The sequence below is a fragment of the Rhinolophus hipposideros genome, assembly GCF_964194185.1.
Source record: "Rhinolophus hipposideros genome assembly, chromosome: X".
In the NCBI taxonomy this organism is placed as follows: Eukaryota; Metazoa; Chordata; class Mammalia; order Chiroptera; family Rhinolophidae; genus Rhinolophus; species Rhinolophus hipposideros.
This window is the reverse complement of record NC_138046.1, coordinates 21,008,096-21,014,370: the sequence shown is the minus strand read 5'-3', so window position 1 is coordinate 21,014,370 and position 6,275 is coordinate 21,008,096. Positions and strand designations below refer to the sequence as shown.

The window sequence follows — 6,275 nt, the reverse complement described above, 5'->3', positions numbered from 1 at the left end:
AAAGAAACTGCCTGATCCTTTTCTAGACAAATTTCATGCTTTTGGAAGCAGCTTTTTCCCTTTAAGTACTTTATACTTTTCTTACAACTTTTCAAAGCACCTACCATATGGTATTTCTCCCAAGTGAGAGATTATTATCCCTTTATTTGCGCGGAGCTGAAATGAAGTCATCTGTCCACTGGAGTGACAGCTGCAAGCAGAGATGTGCTCTCCAGGGCAGCAGGTCTGCCATCTGAGCTGCCCAGTGAGCCCTCTCCGGGAGTGGCTATCTCCACTCAGCCACCCACTGCTGCTTTCCCTTGTTCCTTGCTCCCTGTTATGTAAGAGCATTTTTTTTTTTTTTTGCAGAGATGAGCTCTGGGCTTGTTCTGAATATTTTAGGTGTCAAACATCCTGTTTTTCTCTGAGTAATGTGACCCTGTCAATGACCCACTGCATTTCAGAATGACATCATGGGATTAAACTGAGAATGGTTGAAGAGAAGTTATTATGGGAACCTAGGGAGCTCTGCTTGTTTCTTTACCTTTCAGCAAGTTTGGAGATGGTGAGCAAGAAGTTTGCAAATGAGTGTTCGCTGTGCAGAGAGCAGGGGTCACAAACTATGGCCTGTGGACTGAATCCTGGGAACAGAGCGAATCCGGTCTGAGCGCTTTTTACAAATAAAGTTTTATTGGCACACAGCCACGCTCATTGGTTTGCATATTGTCTATGGCTGCTTTTGCACTGAGAAGGCAGGGTTGAGCCAATGTGACGGAGTCCATATGGCCCATGAAGCTGAAAATATCTAATATCTGGCGCTTACAGAAAAGGTTTGCCAAGCCTGGCACTGAAGTCTTCACCCCTCCCTCCAGAAAGAGAGCATGTGAATTTAGTGGCATCCCCTCTTCCCCAAACACATGGCACAACAAAAAGTAGAGATTGAATTTTAACAAGCATATCAGAGCTCTCATATTTATTAAATGACATCAGAACTTTTACATTTATTAGATGTGTTGCCCTTCCAAGAAGTTCCCTTGGGAGATTGCACACCTATTCTGATGCCGCTGCCAGTATACTGGACATTTCGGGGGCTGCTGTTCAGAGCCCAGTTATGTGACTCCTGAGAAAATCCCCTTCACCTTCTTTTTGGACCCAAAGTAGTGCAGCCTTTTCGGAGTATCTGCCTAGTGGCCATAAATCAAGTGCTGGACAATTTTTTAAAATTTCAATCTAGCACTCAGGCTATCCCAAGGAGTTGGCTGCAGGTTCTGAAGGCAGTTCCCTAAAAAGGCACTCCACACATGATTTCTTCAAATAAAAGGGGTTCGCCTGACCTAAGGAATTGGAAGTCAAGGTTCTATTTTGGAAATACCTTTTGGGATGTTGGTGGGTGTGTTTAGCAGTTAGGCCATCTGACTTCTCACAAAATGAAACACTCGGCGGCGCGTGTCTCTCCTCCCTATTCAGGGACTGTTTCCATACTCCAGATGCCTTTACCACCTGTCTTGCATTTCCCCATCTCTTTACAGCTGCCGGCAGTGGGTTTTGCTGTGGCTTGCTGCATCATGTACCCATTTGGCTAAAAACAGCGGCTAAGGGATGAGGGAATCCTTTGCTCAGTTTCTTTTCTCACAGCCAAGTCTGGATGGGAAAGAGTCCCCTAGGAGCTGGGATATGGTATGCTGTGGGTGGGCCCGAGGTTGTGGGGAGAGCATGGAAGCAGTGGGCATGTCAACATTTGGCAGTCACTCTTGTCTCAGGGACTGCCGTGTGTTCTGGACTGCTGTGGTACAGGGGGTCTGGAGTTTGGCGGTTTCTGAAAACCATGAAATGCCTACTTATTTCTCCATATTGTTGCTTTCTCATTTTCCTTAAACTCATTCTGCAGTGGGGCTATTGTGTGGCCAGGCCCGAAGCAAAAAGATAACCAGTCAAGCAAATTGCTTTTTTTGGGTCATTCCCCCCCCCCCCAAGAGCCACTGGCTCCCACACAGAATGTCTACATTTCATGAGCTTACAGTTCCTTCACTGATTTCTGCTCTGCCGGAGTCTGAGATGCAGGCCTCTGGGGGCAGTTACTAAGATCCATGTTTGTATTTGTATTTCCCGTTAAGTCAATGTGCATGCATGATGGAGTATGATCAAGTGGATTACTAAGGAGGATTAGGACTGGAGCCACAAGTGTACATTCATTGCTAGTGCTCCCGGGTCAGCACCCCACTGCAGTTCTGGGGGCTGGGGCACCACTTTCCAATTGACCCTCAGTTAATTTGGGAGGTAGCTTTGGTTGGGAGGTGCTTTTGCTTTTCTGAGATTTCTTGCTCCAGGAATCAGGATTTAAACTGGAGCTGTTATCTAGAGCCCTGGGTGAGGGGCGTGTCCTGGTCCTGGTGTTCTGGAGCCAGGTCTTTTATGTCATGGGTCCCCAAGGAAAGCTGAGAGCCTCAGACTACTCACCAGAGGTGGTGCAGAGACAGAATGCTGGGCACACCATATGTGTCTGTACTACACGTTTCTTCATTAACAAGTATGCCCTTCACACATATGGTGAGCTGGCCCCGCTGGATCCTTTCAAGGGTAGGAATTATGTCTTCTATTGTTTGGGCAGCGCCACACAGGGTTTCTTGCACCAGAAGGCACATAATGCTCTGAATTGTCTACAACAATATGTGAAATAGCAAGTAAATGGGACTTTGGGGCATTTGGTTTTATATTTTGAGCTTAGTGTCTGTTCTGGTAGTACTTAATAATCAAGTGGCCTTCGGTGGGAATCCTCTAAGGGTCGAATCCCACAGGACTTCCATCAATCAGGCAGTATTTGAAGGAATTTGTACTTTGTTCATAAACAGTCTGGCATAGGAAGTCTGGTCCTTGGGAGATGTCCAAACTGGCATGGCTCTCCACCAAAGCAAGAGGTGGAGGAGGGGCTCTTTGCAAGAGAGCTCTTTAGTTTGCAGTTTTAAAAAAAGAAAGGGGGTGGTTTCACAAATGTTCGTTGGAAAGCTCAGAACCTTGATTTTGATGCTGAACAAGGGAGAAGTTATGTCGGTAAGAGCTCCATTGAGGTTCACTTCTTAGTATTCACAGGAGTGAAGAGCTTGATTTAGTAGGTTGGACACGTTCTTGTGGGCAGAGCTTCTGGAGGTGCAATGGCAGCTTTCTGTTCTTCCTGTTGGTGGCATGGGGATGGGGGGTGGGGGATGGGAGGGGGGAGGGGGAAGGTCGGAAGGTTGAAGACATTTAGAGGCACGGTAGCGATGGGATGCAGGGACTGTTAGCCAATATTCCACTTCACCGTCCTCCAGAAAAGCTGACACTGTTCCAAAAGGCCATTAGACATCCGAGCAGCTCAATCTTTCCCTGGGTCTCATCACTTGCCAACGGTGTGATGGTTTTCATGCGTGTTCATGTGACATCTGTGTCCCAGGCCTTACCTGTTACCAATTAACTGGTCTCTAGCACCCATCTGCCAGCCCCTCCCTTCAGCTGGCCATGGGGGGACTATTTTTTCTTCTTTCCATTTTTCTTTCAATGGTCTGCCCCATTTGGAAATTTGAAAAAAAAGAAGCTTCCCCATTGTCCTCCTTTCATGAGTGCCAGAGGCAATTCATACTGAGAGAATGTAGGCCACAGCTCTTAGGGAACCACTGATGACCCATCTCAGTCCCCAGTTGAGGCTTCACAGACTCCTCACTTAGTTTACCACTTTTACTTGAGGACTGATGCTCTCCTTTGAGGGTTGCATTTGATTGATTGATTTGTTCATTCATTCATTCAGTTCATTTAGCATGTATTCATCCAACATTCATCCTACCATATGCCAAGCTTTGACCTAGGTGCCATGTTACAATGTGGGGGGAAAACCAGACAAGTTCTCTGTTCCATGGAACATACATTTTTGTTGGGGAGAAAAGAATCAGCTGTGAAAAGGTGAAGATAGAGCCAACGGAGGAAAGGCAACATTTTGCAGGTTGGAGGGGAGCTTAAGATTTTGCTACTCTTCCACTGCATAGGGAATAAGAGTGAATCCTCAATGGGCTGTGCAGGGGAAGTCACTCGGGTGAATTTCTTTTTTCTTTTTTTTTTTTATTAAATTTATTGGGGTGACAGTTGTTAGTAAATTTACATAGATTTCAGGTGTACAATTCTGTATTACATCATCTATAAATCCCATTGTGTGTTCACCACCCAGAGACAGTTCTCCTTCCATCACCATATATTTGATCCCCGTTACCCTCATCTCCCACCCCCCACCCCCCTTACCCTCTGGTAAGTTTTTCTTTCTCATTTGTTTTTCTTGTTCTTTTGTTGTTTTTGGTTTATACACCACATGTCAGTGAAATCATATGGTTCTCTGCTTTTTCTGTCTGACTTATTTCACTTAGCATTATACTCTCAAGATCCATCCATGTTGTCACAAATGTTCCTATATCATCTTTTCTTACCGCCGAATAGTATTCCATTGTGTACATATACCACAACTTCTTTATCCATTCATCTATCGAAGGACATTTTGGTTGTTTCCATGTGTTGGCCATCGGGTGAATTTCTATATTTGTTAAAAGTGGAACACCCAAAGTAGGCGTGGCTGAGGGAGGTGGGTGGTTAAGTGGCATCAGCTCATGTCTTGTGTTGGGAAGGCAGCGGGGCTCAGGCCTCCCAGCGAAGCACTGTCTTACAAATTGGTAGAGGACAAACTTGCATTGTTAGATAAAAGCATAAATGAATTTTGGAATAAATTGAAAGGCAATGTCAGTGACATCTCCTGTCAGATGGTGGGACTAAGAGATACCTACAAGGACATCAATAAAGCATTTGCAGAAAAACTATCTGTGAAATTAAAGGAAGAAGAACGACTGATTCAGATACTTCTGGAATATCAAAATCAGATCTGCAGGCAGAATAAGCTCATTCAAGAAAAGAAAGATAACCCGTTAAAGTTGATTGTTGAAGTAAAAAGCAAAAAGCAGGAAATGGAAGTACTGACTATAAATGTCCAGAATCTTAAGGAAGAATATGCTAGAAAGAAGGAAACTATTAATACTGCTAAAAAAGCTAGTGAAGAGAGGTTGAAAAGGCTCCAAAAGTCTGTAGACGTGTATAAAGATTGACTTGGACTAGAAATTCAAAGAATTTGTGGTGATAAATTACAGTTTATGTTCACTAATATTGACCCTAAACATCCTGATAGCCCATTTATGTTTTGCCTACACCTAAATGAAACAAGGGACCATGAAGTGTCAGATAGCGCTCCCCATCTTGAGTGCCTATCAGAATTTCAAGAGAATGTAAGGAAGACCAAAAATTTTTCAGCTTTTCTTGCCAATGTTCTGAAAGCTTTTAGTACTACGGCTTATAATTAATGTATAAATAGTATATAAAAACCATTTAGTTTTGTTCCCTATTGTGTGTCTCTTTTAAAAAGAATTCTCATCCATTGTCTGCCTGTAATCCTTTTGTATTTTTTAAATATCTCTGTGTGGTGTATTTCTTTATAGAGCATTTTAATTAAAATCTTAGGAAATAAAAAAAAAGGAACACCCAACACTTTCCCAAAGGAAAAAAAAGTGACCAGACTTTAAAGAAATTGAAGACTCATACTGGATTCTGCACACTTCATGAAATCCTCTTCACAAAGCCTCTCATCCCTGGTTGACACAGGTTCCCCCTTTCCTACATGCATTCTGTTCACCCAAATTTCCAAAGGCTCCATAAAGGGTCCTCCTGTATGCTGTGGAGGCAGTATATTCATGATAAAACTCATTTGTTCTTTTTCTTTTTAAAAATCACTTTCTAACTGCCTGTTGTTAAATGCACTGAATGGGCCCTGTGAATAAAGCACTGGAAAAGACAAATTCATGGGGTTTGCATTCTGGTGGAAGAGGCAGACAAGAAGGAAGAAAATAACAAACTAAGTATGATATTTTCAGATAGTGATTAATGGATTAAAGAAAACAAAATAGAGTAATGGGACGCACAGTGATGGGAAGGGGAGGAAACAGGGAATGAGAGAGGCTCTTTTCACTAGGATGGCCAGAGAAGAGTTCTCCGAAAGAGGAGGGAGATATTTGAACTCTACAGAACTACCCTTGTCTCCTTCCTCCCAATCACAGCAATGACAACGACATGTGCTGGGGCTGCCACCACAGCCACAACCTCTTCTACTAATACCACCAGGCCACTTCAGTGTCCATGAGAAGAGCCTTCCACCCTTAGCCTTTCAGTTCCTTAACCTCCTTTTCTCCAGTGGTCTTGTCCTCCCCCAGGCCCACCTCAGCCACTCAATTCCATGATCT

At 43.7% G+C, this 6,275-nt stretch overlaps 1 pseudogene across 1 annotated transcript; it reads left to right on the top strand.

The window, feature by feature from the left end:
• Positions 1–4,601: 4,601 nt before the first annotated feature.
• LOC308495233 (kinetochore protein Spc25-like) lies at positions 4,602–5,342 on the top strand (annotated as a pseudogene). Its single transcript has one exon. The product of its transcript is annotated as a kinetochore protein Spc25-like (transcript).
• Positions 5,343–6,275: the final 933 nt, after the last annotated feature.